Source organism: Python bivittatus, unplaced genomic scaffold (assembly GCF_059951505.1).
Source record: "Python bivittatus isolate LINGU-HERP-01145 unplaced genomic scaffold, Pbiv_v1 ctg000020_np1212, whole genome shotgun sequence".
Lineage (NCBI taxonomy): Eukaryota > Metazoa > Chordata > Lepidosauria > Squamata > Pythonidae > Python > Python bivittatus.
Window position 1 is genome coordinate 79,304,997 of NW_028277030.1, and position 20,180 is coordinate 79,325,176.

The window sequence follows — 20,180 nt, forward strand, 5'->3', positions numbered from 1 at the left end:
TAGATTGACCCAAGGTGGTAGTATACAATTAGTTGTCATCAGCACATTGATGTTTCCGCATAATGAACTGATTGCTATCTTATCCCAGTGGCTTCATGAAAATGTTTAAAAAGTAGCTGGGTGAGAACCAAGTCCAGCAGGGATTCACACATAAGATCCCATCAGGCTGAACTCTCTCCATTCATACCACCAGTTGGAACTGGCATTGCAACAGAAAAGGCATACTTTCTGGGTCCCATAAAATCACATTCTTTAATCAATAGGACCTGTAGCATGCCTTCCTGCCAGATCTAATGGGAGAGTTAGAAATAATTAGAGAGAGGCGGTCCTCAAATAACCTGCCCTCGTGCTGGACAATGCTCTAATGCTGGGAAAGGTGGAAGGAAAGAGAAGAGGACAACCAGCAACGAGGTGGATGGACTCAGTTACAGTGGCAATGAATGCACTATTGGAAGACCTGAACAAATAGCTTAGGGACAGATTGTCATAGAGGAAATCTATCTATTTGGTCACTAAGAGCCAGCAATGACTTTCAAGAGTTTTCTCCAACACCAAAGTTTAAAAGCATCAGTACTCTTCCTATTCTGTTTCTTCAAAGTCCAATATTCACTTCCATAGGGTGTCACAGGGAATACCATGGCTTGCACAATTGTGATCTTTGTAGGAAATAGACACATCATGGCATTTGAATATATTTTCCAAGGCCAAAGGTATTTCTTTGCTGCTTGTTCCTTTACTGTTGATGGCTGATCCTAAAAGGCAGAAGCTATCCACCACTTCAACATCTTCACTGTCAATTCTAAGCTAGTTGTTACATCTGTTGTCATTAGTTTGGTCTTCTTTATATTTAATTTTAATCCCATTTTTTTCACTATGCTCTTTGACTTTTATTACTAGAGCTTGCAGATCCTTTGCATTGCTAGGTATTTGATTCTGTGGTAGTGCAGGCTAGTTTTTCTAGATGAACTCTAGAATATATCCCTGCTAATGAATATCTCATCTGATAAGTATAGCTATGGCATAAGGAGATGTCCCTCTGTGGAGATGATCTAAGGGGATGATCATAGTGCAACATTTAATCATGTACACTTAGGAATTCTGGTAACACTATCAAAGCACTGGGGACTAAGACATGTTTTGAGAGATTGTGGGCTATGGCAAGACTCTAGCCCAGTGGATTATAAATTGTACAGATTTGAGATACTGTAAATATGATTTTTAAAAATCATAACATCAAGTAGTAGGAGGACATTTTGATTTTTCTATCCATTACCTATTCTGCTGGCCTATATTTAAATGTGTTGGCCTGTAGTTTACAGAAACATTATTTGAATCATTCTTTATCAAGGCTTTCTTTGCAATCTGTAGTGTTTTCTCTACTTCACTATTTGCTTGAGGGCAATAAGGTTTAGTGGTAATATGATGAAAATGGTAAGGTATTCAGAATGACTGAAATCCTGCTGCTATAAATTGAATTGCACTGGTCATCCAGAATGCCAAAGCAAGCATAAGTATTCTTCAATTTTTCAACAGTGCTGCTGCAGGTAATGTTATATCAGTAACTCAATAAATTTAGATTAGTAGTCTATGACGTCAAAGAGTCTCAACCTCTCAAGTCATCCAAATCAGCTGCACACCTTTTCCAAGGTCTCTTGTGTAAGACTGTAATGAGTAAAGATCTATCCTGTTTTGTTGATACATCATTTTTACAATAGTCAGGACATATAGTGGGTCCTTAATGGTACTGGTATTGGTTTATATATCCCAATAGCTGGCTTCATACAGTATATTATGCCAGAACCACATTATAGCTTAGCATGATCCATGAACTCAGCCTATGTTATTAGACCTTCTTATTTACTCAGGAAATGATCAGCAAAGTATTTTCTAATAATTCTTGAAACATTGCTAAACTGTTTAGATCATACTGATTTGATATCATGTAAGGAGCCATAAATAAATAAATAAATAAATAAATAAATAAATAAATAAATGATTTAAAAGAAAGCTGACAGATTTCTGTAGAGACATAAATGGAATAATTGTCTTCCTAGTGTATCTTGAGCCACAGTTCATCATAGCTCATCTAGTACTGCATGGCATGTAAATGAAAGACCCCATCCAAATATTAGCCACTGTCTTGAATCAGATCATAAAAGTGGACTCAAGATTAATATGGAGAAATAAGAGTTCTTGGGAAAAGTAATTACTTAACACAGGACAAAGTCAGATCCAGAAATGGCAAGTGGTATTATGAAGCCAATGATGAATACCACAGAACTCTGGTGATTTTATGAATGTTGAACTTTCTACAATTATATTTTAAAGACTTTTCAAACATGCATAACTATTTCTGTTATTAAAAATCCAACATGTGATGGTTTGGGAGGCCAGATCAAGAGATTGCTGAATTCCTTTACAAAGATAAAGGACATGATCTTTAATCTTTCAGTGCAGTTCTGTGAAGTCAACATACTCCATTTAGCACTGATTCAGGTATCTATAGACTAGGGAGAATGCGACCAAACAAAAAAAAATTCAGAACTATGATCCTGATTACTGAGTAGTCTACAATTTTTCAGACTCTTCAACACAATACCCAAGAGTTCTAGGACACCTGTCACCCTCCAAAATCAAATAAAAAATTATTTATTTTTAACTCTCACAAGATAGCCAAGCCTTACATGAGGCTTGCATGTTATGTGAATTCAGCTCATAGAGTTAGTTTAGGGTTCAATGAGTTATGTCAACCAAGGCAATTGAGTTGAGTAAACCATGTTTAGAATGTTATGCAAACAGTGCGAAAGTTACATCTATGGCCTTTTTTCAGTAAAAGTAAGTTATTAGCTGCTTTTTGTAGCTGCTTTCCATGTAACATAGAATAATAGAATTCTTTGCACTATCCCTTCCTTGCTGTGGAGGCATTGTGGTTAGCAATTTTATATAGCAAGCGAGTTATTTCCTTTCTGGCCATGCTGAATAATTATTAATCCTGAAGTGTTCTAGTATGGGGAATTCCGTCATTTTCTTTGTTTTGCTAGGGACAGCTTCAACACTGTCAGGGCAAATTACAGTATAAGATCATAGAGAAAGCTAGACTAGATGTTTCTCCAACAGGAACAGAACAAGAAATGACTAAGACAAAGATCCCCACTAGAGACTTACAGCATCTTCTAGAATATAGGTAGTCCCTGGGTTAAGAATGTCTGGTTTAAGGATGAGCCATAGTTCAGAACGGAGCCTACTGTTGCAAAATTTGAGTTAAATACACAATGGTTCGAGTTAAATACACAATGGTGTGAGTTCATTTCATAATACTACTTATACAGTATTATACAATAATACTGTTCTGACTTACATACAAATTCGACTTAAGGACAGACCTTGGAACAGAACTCATTCTTAAACTGGGGACTACCTGTAATTCAATCATTGGTATGCCAAAATAAGAGTGATTGTAATAGGTGTTATATCACCCCCATGATACCTGGATGACACTAGAAGATGCTTTAAGTCACTAGGGGGAATCCTGCCTAAGTCACTCCTAAATAAAATTAAACCCAATGCAATCCAATGGATACATTTTAAAATTACAGTTTTTCCACAGAAGTGTGGAGCTAAGCAAGACTATAGGCAGACTAAGGAGAAAGTATGAACTAAAGACTGTATCTGAAGCACTGAGCAAGCCAGAATTCAGGAAAAGCTAACAGTGCAAGTCACATCAGAGCCCAGGAAAATCATGTTAATGATTGAGTTAAAAACTCAATCAAACAGAAAGCTCAATTATTTTATTTCCTGTCTATATGTGTGTGCCATCCTGAGGGGTAAAAATCAGAGCTCTTTCCAGAGAAGGCTGTTGCTTGTAGTTCAGTGATTCACCATAGAGATCTACTCCCTTCTGATAGCTATTCATGTATAATTCTAGGGAATAACAACTTAGAAAAAGTTATTTACAAAAAGTAATCTTGTAAGACTATAGAACAGCATTTAGTGGCAAGTAAAAACGGTACTGTAACAGATATGGAAGGCAGAATCTCACCCAGAAGGTATTTTTGATAAAAGCTCAACTGAAATTTGATCTCATAGTGGTTATGTTGAAGGCCAAGATATTCCAATGGAGAGACAGTCTTGCCCTCAAGGCAATGCAGTGGCAGGAGTGGTTTAATGTACTATAAAAACATATATTAGGGATTATGTCATTGAGGAACGAAAGCCACATTAATCTAATCCAGCACTGGAGTTTCTGTTTTGGTCAACACTTCAGGATGCAGAATAAAACTGGTATATGGTTATTTTCAGACATTTTGCTTTTACAACTCAAGTGTCCTTCATGATTCCATCTGGGCATAGCTGCCATCCTCACAAGGTCTGCTAGCTGGAAAGCAGATGTATAAAGACTAATTTAAATATTTCCAAATGAATCAGCGTGGGAAACATTGCCTCTTTCCCTTGATTTCTATTCTTTCTAGTAGTTTTCTTTGTAGGGTTCATCTCCACATATGGCCTTTGTGTGAACAGATATAACAATGAAAGACTGAGCTTGCAGGAATGGATGAATCAATGACTAATTCCAATTTCAAGTGCTTATTCTGACTAACTGGGAATGGCAGCCACTCCAGATTTGGAAGACACACCAGTCTTAAGTAAATCTGGAATCTTGATTAAAAGGATGCACTGAACAGAGGACTAAGATAAAGGTATATATAGCTTAGCCTGTGTGAAGACACCCAGAAAGTGAATTCAAACAATACACTAAACCTCTCTGGCCATGTAATGCAAACATACATACTGACTTTTTAGCCTTTTCCACATGATTCCTTAAAGGTAGTAGGTGACCATTTTCTGGTAAAGTATTATTGATTATTTGATTTCAAGTTCTGACTAGTGCTAACTGAAAGTGAAGGCTACTCTAAGCTTACTTGTCATGCATAATCACAAAAAAACCACAGTTGTGATTAAAGACCCCGTCAAGACAAAGAGCAACATGAATATTCACATTAGCTAGGCAGAATGTTTTACCCTATTACACTATTGCAGCTAGTTTGTAAAACAATTTGAGAATCTATCTAGTGTGTTGTTTGTTTCGTTGTGTTGCACACTAATCCATAGTTAACTAAGAGTTTATATAGCAACTAAAAGATAATTTGGTATCTCATAGACTATGATTATGCAACCTACTAGACTAAAATGTGGCTGGCTAGTCTGTGGCTTATTGTGTATAAATCCAGGAAACTAGGTTGATTCCACAGACCATGATTAAATAAGCACTGGGTTAATTTTGTACTTACACTAAGAAATCCTGCTTTTAGATATACAAGTTAGTAGGTATTCCTTCTTTGCAAAACATGGTAAACTGCAAGTCTCAATTTAAGAGCCATCTTTAAAGCTTAGTCTGAACATGGCCAAAATTTGACGGGGGGGAAAGATGGATTTTTTCTTTAGATAAACATGAGCCTCAGAGTTTCTGTCAGTGATTTTTTACCATCAGTTAAAACTAAAGCTAGACTAGATCCTATATACATTTTGTAACCACAGGAGAAAAGAAGCTTAGTCACACCATCTATAGATTTTTCAGTGTTTCAGGCAGGGGAAGGTGCCCAGGATTGAAACTGGAATCTTCTGGGTGCAAAATAGGTACCTTTCCATATATGTTTTGTTTTATCTGCTTGTTGACTGAAATAAATATTATCTATCTAGGTACCTTTCCAGTGACTAGCGGCTCTTTCCTAAAAAGCATACAAGACAGAACAATCATTAATACAGGTACGTTCGACCTACTGATACAACCAGCACGTTGAGGTGAACTATTTATGCCAGGATTTACAAATATGTATGGGCAAGTATAAAGGCAAGACCAGAAAGTGAAATGGAGGTGCTTCAGGAATAATGTTGGCTTTTGGGTTTTAAGGAGGTGTTGACTTGTATTAAACACATACACACTCACATACCTCACGTAATTTTCAAACTCCCATGAAGGTTGAGGGATCCTGCCTTTAAGATCTCTTCCAGGACGGGATGAGAATGGACTGGACACATCTATTGCAGCTGGGTCCCGTCCAAATTTTGGGACTCCCAGCCACAATAAGTGGCAGTCTATAAGAAACCAAATGAAGCATAATTTTAATTTCTCTGAGGTTAAAAACGAACGAACAGCAAGTGCTTAAATTCAGGCTAAGTGGCTTTTCTGTGTGTATACACACATGTTCACCCATTTGTAACAAGGTCACCCGTTTTATATATCCACACATTAAGAAAAACACTTATATTCTATTAAATGTACATGTTCTTATATACGTGGGGGTGTATATATCCATCCACCCTCCTAACAAGGTTGCTTGGAAATGCCCTCGGAGGCCCCTTTGCGCCTCAGCGTCTGGCCAGCTAGAAAGGCTGCCCCAACCTCATCGTCGGCCCGCCGACGCCCTAGCGATGCACCCCGGACGGAGGACGCGGGAGCTGCTGTCTTAATGCAGTCGCAAGGAAGCACAAAGAAAGGAAGGAGCGTGGAGACGGGGGCAGGTAGGCCCACTCTCGCAAGGCCCCTTCCCCTCGCCTCGCGCTGCCCGCAAGCGTGCGGGGAGTGGAAAGGGGCAGCCGCCCGGCAGAGGCGGAGTAGGAGCGCTTCAGAGGAGGAGGTGCCGGCGGGTCGCTCTTGGCACCGCCGCGTCAGAAACGACCGCACGAGAGCCGAGTCCGGGAGGAGTCAGTTCTCCGAACAAACTTCAGGCTGGGAGCGCCTTCCCTCCCGCTCTGTTTATTTTGCCACGAGCCGCGCTCCGGGAGACTTCGGAGCAACCCCCCTGCGCTCGGTTTGGCTGCTGCTTTGGTTTGGGATTCTACCACCCTGGACGGGGCGGGGGACTCTCAGGGCCGAGCGCAAGGTAAGCGGACCGGTGGCCGGAGCAACAGCGTGCTGCGTCTTTGCCCTCAGGCGCGCGTGAATCGCGGGTGGCCCCGTGCGGGCGCGCGGACGGCGAGGCTGCAGTAGAACTTTCGGGGATTGAAGTCCGCGGAAGCTCGGACTTAGCAAAGGGCGAGTCTTTAAACGCCTGAAAGGCGCGGCGATGTCCTTGTGGATCCAAGATAAGGTAGGGGGAGCTCAGAGCTGCCTGGCTGGGTTCGCCCAAATGGGTCTGGTTACTCCGTGACTACAGCAAGGCTTGGTCGCTTTTCTTTCTTCTTAAGCGGGTTTCTTTCGCTGGGGCCAGGAATGAGGCGGGGTGGACTTGGAGAAGGTTGGGCTGGCTGGTGTAGAAGTAGCATGTTACAGCACTTTGTTTTTCTCTGCTGCGGGAGGCGATAGATCCGCCGAAAGCGACCGGGTTACTTAAAGGTTTATTTTTCCTGCTCTGAATTCTCAGCGTTGCTCCGTGTGTGTGTGTGTGTGTGTGTTCGTTCGTTCGTTTAATCTGGGCTGCCTGCATGAACGGCAGGAGTGTTAGTTAGCGTGTGGATTAATAAATCACTACATCGCTTTTGTTCCTATGCATTTGAGGGAACTTGAGCAATCCAGTTCATGCACCTCACCACATTTCTAAGTTGTGTGCATGGCGAAGCACAGGATCCAGTGGTGTGACATGTTTGCCTCCCCATGGTTACCTTGACCATGGTTTGATGAGACCACATAGTGCAAGCTAACATGCAGGCTTGGTTTGCACAACACATGGATTTGGCTCGCTTCTCTTTCCCTGTGAACAAATTATTGTTCCTTCAACATATCCTCAATATCATGTGTTAAGGTCTGTTTATCAACTTTCAATGACTGACTCAAAGTCATGCTGGTTTAAAGGCCATAAAGATAATACAAACATAATAAAGAGGTTATTCCTCCCCCCTTGTCCTAATTTGTGATGTGTTAGAGATCTTTGGCATTGTGCCAGTATAGTGGATAATTCATAGTTGAAAAATATGATTATTTTATTATTTATCTGTACAATTTATATGGCTGCCCATCTCATAGCAGTGACTTTTGCATATGTGGTGGTAAAAACTCATGTGCCAGTGTGCACATGGCAGCCATACTTCACATTTTTGTTTTCATTTCTGCAGTGATTTTACGTTATCTTGAGTGGTAACTTCTGGTTATCACTGTTTCAGAGCAAGGCATTCCTTCTACCAGAGTGCCTGGTTAATTTCACCACAGCCTTTTTGTCAGAAAATATCCAAGAAGATACTAAAAATAAGCCTGTTGTTATTAAAATGTTTCTGAACTTTTGCTGCTGGGAAGTCCTCAGTGCCTGGGCTGTACAAATACTGATTCACGGGGTATCTAGTTTACATTGGCTTGTAAATATTTTTCTTATTGCAGTTTATAATGGCTCCCTTGTGTGGCGGGCACTCTAAAGGCAAATGAAAAGGAAAGAGAGAGGCTGCTAAGTAGTCTTAAAGCCCCTAGTTTGTTCATGGGTTTTCCCTTATCAAACGTTGAACAGATTACTGAGTGAGTTTTAATGGACTTGAATGCAGTTGAAAAGAGGATTTGTTACTCTAGGGTGTTTGGCTCATCTTGCTTTGTCCTTGGTATTTGGGTTTCACATAATTCTGTATAATTTCCAAACTGTGATGCACAGTAACAGGCACGTATTTGTGTGTGGGTTTGTATATAAGACAAAGAAAATGTGTGTAGCGTATACACCCAAAACAGCACATTTCTTAGAACTGATTTCCAAGCTCTGTCTAATGGTTATGCAGGCTGAGCCTCAAAATTTAGAGGAATAAATAATTATATATTGAGGACAATACTATACAAGTAAACTAAAGTTTAAAAGTAGCAGTATGTGAGACTGAAAAATGCAGATTTCCTCAGGGATGTAGTTAATTACGAGAAATCACTGTAAGGGGGATGATTGTATTTCTGAGGTCTGTTTCTCTTGATTGGAGAAGACACTAAGATACTCACTAGATGATGATGGTGCCAAAAAAGACAAAAGGAGGTGGGATAAGAATAGATACATTTAGCACATAGATTGAAGCTATTTTATGCTCATGAAGGTTGCAGTGTAGATATAGACTTCTGCATTAAACTCTGTGTAAGTGTAAGCTAATCTGAGCCTCCAGTAGCTTCAAGCACTTGGTGATGCTTTTAATGTTTAAGGCATCTGATGTTGTGACAGAGTGATTGTTCACATATAAGAATTGTCTGCCTTTCCATCTGTCTTCTGTTATGATTGATGGTTCTCTTTCTTCTAGCTGTTATAGCTGGCAACCTACCAGGAGCTGCTTCTCTTAATCTGTTCTCATTTTTGGACTCCTACCGCCTGTATACATTAACATGTTTACAAATAAAGTATATTATTTCTACACTTAAAAGCAACCCTGCCAGGGAGGGAAGATAGACTCACTTGCCTAAGATTTCGTTAAAAACTATTCACACAGTTACTGCAAGATTAATGTCACATACATGCCCATTACATTATTCCCTTTTGGATAAACAACTTCTGCAAAGTGTAGAAAAAAGTAGTAATCCAAGGAAATTAAAGGCATGAGAATAGAGAAAGGAAATAAAATCTCAGTGGTCAGTATAGGCTTTGTATATTGGTTGTTTTGTGTCCTATTTTGTATGGTGTTTTTATCTGTTGTTAGCTACCCAGAAACACTGTGGTGAGATGGGCGGCCATACGTACATATACATACGTATATGCAGTTTGCACTATCACCATTCACTCTCCATTCCTTTCTATCTTTGGAGACCATTCTTGCTTTCTTTCATGTCCATATACTCTCTCATGCGTAAATTTTTCATTAGAATACATATTCATGACAACTGAATAATGTGTCTGTAGAAATGATTGTAAAGTATGTGTTCTCTTCTACATAATAGTATGAGAAGGAGTAAATCAATCAAGCCAGATGATTGATAAGAAGAGTTTTGAATTGAGTGTGTGCAATAATTGTCTGTTGGTAGCTGCAAACAGTGAGAGATTAGCAAGAATTAATTATCTAACTATTTATCAGTAGTTGTGCTAGGTTCATTTTCCAACATATTAATTAAGCGTGAGTTTCTGTTTGTAATGGATAGCTTCATAAAAACAAATGCATTCATTTGTGACAAAGTAAAAGTGAGCAGGTTTTAAGCCATGTGACAACAATGGACCAGAAAAGAATTAGTTTTGGCATCCCAAAGGGGAAATGATTAATGCATGAATTGAAGTTTTCACCAAGGGGATTGATAGGAAGGGCTGAATTTTCCGTGTTGTACATGGAAAAGTGACACAGTGCACTGGTATTTAATTTGCTCATTTCCAAGGAGCATACAGAGGGTTCCGTGCAAATAAGTGAAGGCAGAGCAATATATAAAATGGGCTAATTTGCCTTGGCCTGCAGTGTAGCACCTAGCAAAGGAATTGCTGGAAAAGAATGTTTTCAAGGATCTCATGTGGAAACCTAACTCTTCAACCCGCAAGTCAGTTGTGCAAATTGCATAGTATTTTTCAGTCCTGTGATAATTCCTAACAGCTATGTGGGTTAGCAAGATTAAGAGATTTCCAAAGTATCCTGTTTGTCTATTGCTAGGATCAGTAAACTGAAATGCTTTGGGCTCTGTAAACTAGAGCAGTGAGGAAGCACCTTTAGGTGCCAAAAATTTGCTATTTTATAAGAAAGAGATTTACTTCTGATCCCTTCCTAGCATTTTATTCTTTCTAGGATCCTACCAGTGTAAGCATCTCAGAGGAACTTGACTTCATCTCTTTTGTCTTATGTGTTGTTGTATGGTATGGAAACTGTAAAAAATCTGCTAATATGCTAGCAATTCAATGTAGTGCAGAGGAAAGAGCATTCAAAACATTTACGTTTATGTGTTGCTATAGTCTTGTGTAACATCTCCTGGTATGTAGTTGTATATGAACTCTCTAGATATCTGGAACAAACATTGGCATATGTAGCCACAAATCCTCTGCCAGGTGAGTCTCCATTGCATATTCAAACCTTGGTGGTCTCCATATGGATAGAATTATATTGTCTTGTCTGCTTTATCTCATCAGCCTGCCCTTAATTGACTGCATTTCCTCTGTTGAATCACAGTGCAGAATCCCAGATGAATAGCATTTGAGTCATTTATTAAAATGTTTGGACTGAAAGCAAGGCATCTAGATTTGGATCCATAAAATAACTTTAAAATCACAATGTGGGTAGGATATATTGATTTTAAAGAATTAAAAAGCAGTGCTTCAAGCTGTTTAACCTGCTTAATCTCTTATGTAAATATAAATTACTTCTGTTCCCAAGGTCTGTCCTTAAGTTGAATTTGTATGTAAGCCGGAACAGTATTATTGTATAATACTGTATAAGTACTATTGTGTAATAAACTCGAACCATTGTGTATTTAATTTGAATTTTGCTACAGTAGGCTCTGTTCTTAACTATGGGTTGTCCTTAAACTGGGCGTTCTTAACCCACGGACTACCTGTACTTTGCAGTTAGCAGGAATAACTTTGTTTGCATACATTGGCTGTCCAAAAGGAAATTCCTACTCTATACAGAGGGAGGGTGATGGAGAGAAGAAACATATTTTTCTAATTAATTCAGTCAGTTCACATCATTAGATCATCACAAATGTATATGTTTCTATTAAACAATAGGAACTCTGGAATTACAGAAATTTTGTAATCCAACCCTATTAAAACCAGAGGATGGGGGCAGCATTGGCATATAGATTAAATATATGCCCAATAATTGTATTAACTTTATATATTCACAAAATGATTGTATATTTGCAGTCATAAGTTCAGAATTGTATTAATTATAAACTGATAAATAAAGGCTTTGATCATTTTTTCAGTTACAATAGAAAACCCTTATATTTTCATGAACTATGCTATTGCCTCTTTTTGTAACCCATCCTCTACTGTCCATAAGAAATAGAATGTTTATGTTCTTTTGGAAGACCTACCTGTCCTGTCCTTTGCTCTACCATGAATGGCCTGGTTATCCTTTCCATTTTCAGTTATAGCTGCGGTATGCCTGGGTATAGCTGAAGTTATTCAAAATGTGCAATATACCAAAAAGAATATTTATTTTAAAGCATTACTTCTAATTTTTAACGTCATTCTTTAAAAAAAAATTCAAAGGACATGCAAATGAGAGCGTTGCTACTTCACCAGATTTTTCTTCCATACATATTATAGGCAAGTGAAAACTCTGTAAGTATGTTGAGGGTTTTCCAAGAAAAAAACTAGCTGGATTCATATATTGCACAAAGCCATAATGTGATTTGTTTGGATTTAACTGTTGTGCAAGTCTAACCATTGCAGATGTAAACCATATTTTATAGTTTAGTGCATTGTGTAATCACAAGTAATTGTAGTTTTCAATAGATCATGGTTAAGCAAGTCAAGGCATAGTAGGGTATATGAACACATTGTATGCTTGATAGCTGCAAGAAGCAAACCTAAGATTAATTTTTAAAAAATCAAGGTCTAAGTGATGATTCATTCAACATTCACCCAACATGAAAAAAATGCTATAACAACTGTAAAAGCAGTTTGTCAGTTTGCAGTTTATGTTTCACCAAATGACTTGGCTATCCTAGAGTGGCTGAAAGAGATTTCACGAAGAGGAGAGAAAGAATTCCGCTAATAGATGTGCTCATGTTCTGAGTTTGAAAACCAGCATTTCCATGTATTGAAGAAAGTGGATTGAGGAAAAAATTGTAACAGCTTCGGATGCTAAATGGAAGTGACTTGTACACCCGCTGGGGTTGTAGCAAGGGGAACAAATGACATTGCGTGCATCATAGTATAAAGGATGTAACTTAACATGCTGTAATCATTTGGGCTCACAGTGCAAAATGACACAAATTCATAATTTGCATGATTTGCATAATGATGTTCTATAATACAGTGGAACCTCGGGTTACAAACGCTTCTGTTAACGAACTTTTCGGGTTACGACCAGCTCTGGCCGCAAAATTTTGCTTCGGTTTGCGAACTCCACCTCGGGGTACGAACAGGATACGCAGCCATTTGCCCTCCCGTGACACGGTCCGTGGCCATTTTCCGCCCCTGACACGTGGTCCGCGGCCATTTTTCCGCCCCTGACACGTGGTCCGCGGCCATTTTTCCACCCCTGACACGTGGTCCGCGGCCATTTTTCCGCCCCTGACACGTGGTCCGTGGCCATTTTCCGCCCCTGACACGTGGTCCGTGGCCATTTTCCGCCCCTGACACGTGGTCCGTGGCCATTTTCCGCCCCGGACACGTGGTCCGCGGCCATTTTCCGCCCCTGACACGTGGTCCGCGGCCATTTTTCCGCCCCTGACACGTGGTCCGCGGCCATTTTTCCGCCCCTGACACGTGGTCCGCGGCCATTTTCTGCCCCTGACACGTGGTCGTAGGGAGGGGGACTCTCCCTCCAAGCAATAGCCGCCTCCCTGTCCTCCACGCCAGAACGGATTAATGGTAATTACATTGAATCTTATGGGGAAATTTGCTTCGGGTTGTGACCAATTCGGGCTGCGACCAGAGTCACGGAACGAATTAAGTTCGTAACCCGAGGTACCACTGTACATGCAACATAATTTGGATGTCTTCATAGCTTCTAATGCTAATACTCTAAGCTGAGTTTTATTATTAGGCATTTACTAATATCAGACCTAAAGCGCTTTCTATTTTAGACGTTACAGTTCACTCAATATTCCTGCTCATACATCAGTTACTTATCTGTTTTCTCTGTATTAACATTTCTGATTCCTTTGTGGAAGGATGATATACTCCTAGAAGTATGTTAGTATTAAGTGACTGTACTGAAACAAAGGTCCTGTCTTCAGTGGTCAGATAGGGACTTCTGTGTTTTGGGAACAGGTTTATTTGTGATAGTGCTGAGCTTATCCACAGAGAGTGTAGTGCTGAGCTTATTCAGAGAGAATGCAATTGGGCTTTAACTTAAATAACTTAGTTAAATATAATTCCAGTCTCATTTAACAGAAGCACCTTTGGGGAAAAGTATCTTTGGTTCTGTGCAAGTTTTGTAATAATATATACTCTTGTATTTATCTATTTATTTCTATACAAATATACACAAAGAATAGAGTTCATTAAAATATCACCAATTAAAATACTACTTTTGTAAAAATGCATTTGAGTTTTCAGACATTTCAACCTTTGACTATAATTTGGAACTGCAATGTTTAAGTATCCTAAGTGTTTCAGTACATTGCATGTAGCTCTTAGTGGTGGGACATGGATAACGTGTAGTCTCTATTTGTTGGTCTGTAACATATTCTGCAGACTAGAGATCCTAGCTGTCATAGAATAGAAGATATGTGTGTGTGTGGCAAAACAAAAGACAGGTTCAAGAATAACTGAATATTAATATGAAATCACTCAGATTTGTTTGCAGTTGGATGCTGGCTTTGCTGCAGGTCTGTGGGAGATGCCTAGGGTGGAGTCTTGCCCGGTTATCTGGGAATGATTTGCACCTGTTGGACCTGTGGAAGTGGATAGGGTCCTTGAGCTGTGAGATCAGCCACCTGCTCTCTAGATCCATGCCCCTCCTGGCTTGTGAAAGCAGCCCGGGGGTGTCATGTGGGTGGGTTCTGTCGATGGTGAATTCTTCTTTGAGTAGGGGGTTGTTCCTGTACCTCTTAAGGAGGCTTTGGTTCGCCCCTTCCTCAAGAAGCCATCGCTGGAGCCCATGATACTGGACAATTTTTGTCCAGTATCCACCCTCCCCTTTTTGGGGAAGTGATTAAGAAGGTAGTTGTGCAGCAGCTTCAGAGGACCCTGGATGAAGCGGATTATCTGGATCCTTTCCAGTCAGGGTTCAGACCTGGGTATGGTACAGAAACAACATTGGTCAGGCTTTTGGATGATCTCTGGGGTGGGCGGGATGGTGGTTGTATGTCCATTCTTGCCTTATTTGACCTCTCAGCTTTCGATACCATCAACCATCATATCCTTCTGCACCGACTCAGAGAATTGGGAGTGGGTGGCACAGTACTGTGCTGGTTCGCCTCCTTTCTCCAGGGTTGGTTCCAGTCGGTGGTGATTGGAGAGCAGAGATCCTGCCCTCACCCCCTACTGTGTGGGGTGCTGCAGGGGTTGATGCTCTCATCTCTCCTATTTAACATCTACGTGAGACCACTGGGTGAGCTCATCTGTTGCCATGGGCTGACGTATCATCAGTATGTGACAATACTCAATTGTACATCTCCACCCCTGGCGACTTAAGCAATACTGTGGGTATCCTGTCTTGGTGTCTGGAGGCTGTGAGGATCTGGATGGGGAACATAGCTTCAACTGAACCCAGGCAAGACTGAGTGGCTTTGGGTTTTGAGCCCCTCTGGTACTAGGATTTTATCATCTTTGGTACTGGAAGGGGTTGCACTGCCCCAAACAGACCCTGTGCGCAATCTGGGGGTCCTTCTGGACTCACGACCCCTGCTCAAAGAGCAGGTGGCAGTCATGGCTAGGAGGGCCTTTGCACAACTTTGTATTGTGCCACTTGCGCCCATTCCTAGATCAGAGGGACCTACTCATGGTCATTCATGCCCTGGTCACCTCCTGGTTAGGCTACTGCAATGCACTCTACATGGGATTGCCCTTGAAGAGTATCCAGAAACTTCAGTTGTTGCAAAATGCAGCAGTGTGAACAGTTATGTGTGTTTCTAATAGAACACACATTACACCTCTGCTTCGTGAGCTGCATTGGTTACCAGTTTGTTTCTGGGTCCAATTCAAGGTGCTGGTGTTGACCTTTAAAGCCCTTCATGGCATGGGGTCGGGCCATTTGAGGGACCGCTTCTCCCCGATTTCATCTGCCTATCCTACCAGATCCAGCAGAGAGGGCATGTTATGGGTTCCATCACCTAGGGAGCTACATTTGGCGGGCCCCAGACGGCGGGCCTTTTTTGCTGTGGTGCCTGCGCTGTGGAATCTTCTATCTCCTGAGGTGAGACTGGCCTCGTCATTGTTGAGTTTCTGGAGGTCCCTTAAGACTTGGTTACGCCAGCAGGCCTGGGGACCCCAGGGGATGGGGGAATTAGTGAGGTGGCTCCCTTATTTTTAGCATCCTTTTACTCTCTGTTTTATTTTATTTTTTATATTTTTAATGTATTTATTTACTGTTTTTAGCTTTGTTATATGCCTTCCAGAGTCGCCTGTGGTGAGATGGGAAGCTATATAAATTGGTTAAATACATAAATAAATAAATATAGATTCATTCATCAACTTTGTTCTATAATTTGGTCATAATTTTTTTCTCTGTACGACCAATCTGCTGCTACTTTATACCACCAGTCACTCATTTTTGTATTTTATCCTTGTTCAAATGAATTGACCATTCATTTCTGAATCTGTCTCCTCTTATTTTACCATGTACACTTCTGAAGCAATTTATTCCACCACATTCAAATGTTATGTTTCTCCTGCCATACCCAACTCTCACTTTCATGTAACAAAGTGAGCAGAAGCGTGTTCTTATACACAGCCGCTTTTGCTTTTTACACCAAAGGTTCGTTCCTCACAATAGACCACATGCTACCACTCTACAGTACTAGTATTTTGCATCTTGGAATGTCTTCATCCATTATCACATCTTCAGTAAACTTTTTACCAATACATGCAAATTCATTTACTCGCTCTAATTTTGCCATTTATATATAACTTGCGAGTGTTCTCTCCCTATTAAACATAATGATATATTAAAGTTCATTCCTATATGGTTCATTGCATCATACAATCTATCTAATGTGCTGTAGATAATTTGGTTTTTCACCCAACATGACATTGTCTGCATAAACAGAAACACACATTTAAGTCCCGAAACAACACATTTCTAAGGTCACACAAGCATTTCTTTATATATTTATCCCTATATATTAAATAACCAAGGAGATATCACCCTCATCTTAATCCTCACCCACTGTCTAGTCATTCAATGATCATTCCATTTATTCTTACACATACTTTACTTCTGTTGTAACTTACATTCACACAAAAAGGCACAAAGTCAGCTGGGTGGCTTTGAGCCAGTTGCTCTCTCTCAGCCCTAGGAAGGAGGCAATGGCAAACCACTTCCAAAATCTTGCCAGGAAAACTGCAGGGAGTAGTTCAGGCAGTCACCGGGAGTCAGAAACTGACTTGAAGGCACCCCCCCTCAAAAAAAATCCCCACTCCCCTTCATTCTCTAAAGGAACAAATATACAATAAACTTTCTTTTCACACTTCTCAATGACCTGCTGAAGAACAAAATCTGGTGTATATGCCCATGGCCTGCATTTTCCAGAGTTTGCTCCTTACTCTTACCCTTTCAGTCAGAATTCTGCCAAACACTTCCCAGGCATGCTTAACAAACCAAGTAGTTTTTGTATTCGCTCTTATTGTATGATGGAACAGTAACAGCATTCTTCTAGTCATCTGGTACAGCTTCAGTTTTCACACATTAGTTAATAAGTCACACAGCCAGTACTTAAGGAAACTACATCCATATTTTAACCTTTTAACTGCAACTAATGAACAGGTTAAAAAGCATAATCCCAATAAAGATTCCTTATTTGGGAGTTTGGTTGTTTTTCTGTAGATGTTTCATTACCAGGCTAGATAACATAAGTGCACGGGAGAGTGAAGTTTGCTGGTTGCTTATATATATTACTCTGCCCTGCCAGTCTTGATTGGGGTATGGTTTCTTCCTTGATAGTTCTTTAATTAGCATATTGTTTATTTCATGATTGCTTATCTGGTGCTATTTTCTACTTATCTGGGTGTTGGTTGCTAGAGAGCTACTATATTTAAACAGCTACACAACTGTATACTCCCATGCATTGATGATTTACCTAGCCTTGTATGAAACATCTTCAGGAAAATAATTAAGCTCAGAGAAGACCAAGGACCCAAGAGTTCAACCTTTAGCTCTATATGGACTCTGCTATTGGAGATTCTTTATTTAATAGTAAATTTCTAGTTGAGAAGATTTCAAGATGAACATCTTGGCACTGAAATTTCACATATGAAACACCTTTCTGAATAAGATTTTATGACCTAAAGGTATGTCTGAAAAGGAAAGCTTATATTGTTCAGGCTATAATAAGAGCAGTAGATCAATCTAGTAATATAGAGCTTTGATGTTTAACTAAAAACCTTGGTACTTTGAATACTCAGAACCTTCAATGGTCTTCTGGTTCTTCATTCTTAGTCAAAAATACTTTCTGACCTTTGACTAAACAATAATTGGACTGAAAATATTATTTTAAACAGAACATTTTGTTGACATTTCCAGGGCATGAAAGGATGCCAGCTTGGATATAACAGTGGTTTATTCAGTCATCATGTGCTTTAAGTGTTTCCTTGGTTAACTTTGAAGCCATAATTTCAGTTTGTATATTTATTATTAAGCCATATATACTTAAGAGTATTTTTAGTAAAAAAAAAAAAAAAAAAAAAGATAGGGGAACTTTTAACCAGTAGTTATATTCCCCGATTTCATCTGCCTGTTCCACCAGATCCAGCAGAGAGGGCATGTTATGGGTTCTGTCATCTAGGGGGCTACATTTGGCAGGTCCTAGGCAGTGGGCCTTTTCTGCTGTGGTGCCCATGTTGTGGAATCTTCTCCCCCCTGAAGTGAGGTTGGCCTCGACATTTCTGAACTTCCAAAGGTCCCTCAGGATCTGGTTATGTCAGCAGGCTTGGGGACCTCAGGGACAGATGAACTTGTGAGATGGCTCTGTTGTTATTAACATCTTCCCATCTATTTTTTTTTTTTTGTATTAGCTCTGTTTTTATAGTTTACAAGGTTTTTTTAAACAATAATAATAATGGTTTCAGGTATTTATTGTTTTAGTTCTGTTGTGTGCTGCCCATAGTCACTGGCTTTGTGAGATGGGCGGCTATATAAATTAGACAAATAAATAAATAAATATTCAGTTTGTATAGACAAGAGTTAAAGACTCAAATTAAACAATAATTACAACTTTTGGGAAAGCTTTGGGGAGACTGCATGTGCTAAACCATAGCTGTCTAGGTTTACATACTGTGCTAAGTAAAACCCAAACAACTCTTAGGATGATAGAGTTTGAGTCCAGCCATAATTTCTTGAGATTTTATCTGTGTATCAACAGCTATAGCTAAATGCAATTTTGAAGGCCACATATGAATGCAATGAATATTTCTTTTAAGAAGAGTGAAACTATGATTAACATGCCTTTGTTTTAATAATTTTAATATATTTAATATAAATCACACTCATGACAGTAGGTTGATGTTAAAACTAGACAAAGTATCAGACAGTTATCAATTATCCCTGCTTAACATTCTCAATTTAGAATAAAAGCTGTAACTGGCATTCTGCTATTTGGTATTCAACTAAAATACTCTCAACAATCGTGAGATTTTCTTTCTCTTGGCCCAAACTGTAAAACCATATACATGTGTTTTAACATTTGCATCATTTCCCTTTTGCATACATTTTTATGCTGCTATAACACAGATTCAGCTGGTCACTTACTTGGTACAAGAATTACATGCCTGCAGTGTATTGTTTGGTCTCTGCCTACATTTGTTCATTACATGTAATATACAGCAGTACTAAGTAATGAGGAATATTGATTATGATTTAGCTTACAGGTGGTCCTTGTTTAACAACCACTTGTTCAAACTTACAGTGGCGCTGACCAGTGGTAGTTATGACCAGTCTTCATACTTATGGCTGTTGCAGGTCCCTGTGGTCACATGATCATTATCTGGGCACTTGGCCCCAGGCTCACAATTACAACATCACAGAGTCCCACAGTCAAGTGATTGCAATTTGCAACCTTCCCTGTTGGCTTCCAACAAGCAAAGTCAATGAGGAAGCCAGCAGGAAGTTGCAAGTTGCGGTCATGTGAGGTCCTTGCTTAATGATGGCAACCAAGACTGCTGGAACTGCCACTGCTAAGTGGCGCAGTCACATGGTTTTTCAACTAACGACGGCATCGCTGAACAGAGTTTTCAGTCCCAGTTAGCATTAAGCAATGTAGTCAGTTTTCAGTATCACCAGGTGAGCTGTTTTAGAAGTTTCATCATTCCCAGGTATTGTGGCCTATGGGTTAGTATATGTAATTTTTCTGTCTAGATTTTGAAGTCTCAAGACTCTGACTCAATCCTACCTAGATTGAGTGGCTAAGGATTTTCTGTATACTCTTGGATGGGGTAACACTTCCCAACTGAAGAATGGTGTACAATCTTGGAGTACTCTTGGACTCACAGCTC

The 20,180-nt window shown here is 39.8% G+C and overlaps 2 protein-coding genes across 3 annotated transcripts in view; both read left to right on the forward strand.

Annotated features, from left to right (window-relative positions):
- The window catches only part of SCAF8 (SR-related CTD associated factor 8), a 180,916-nt gene that overhangs the window by 109,693 nt on the left and 51,043 nt on the right, over positions 1-20,180 (forward strand). The window lies entirely within an intron of this gene.
- TIAM2 (TIAM Rac1 associated GEF 2) overlaps positions 6,853-20,180 on the forward strand; it is a 164,067-nt gene continuing 150,739 nt past the window's right edge. For both annotated transcript variants that reach the window (XM_088142292.1, XM_088142299.1), the window contains exon 1: positions 6,853-6,881. The gene's annotated coding sequence lies outside the window, so the exon portion shown is untranslated. The remainder of the gene's footprint in view (positions 6,882-20,180) is intronic.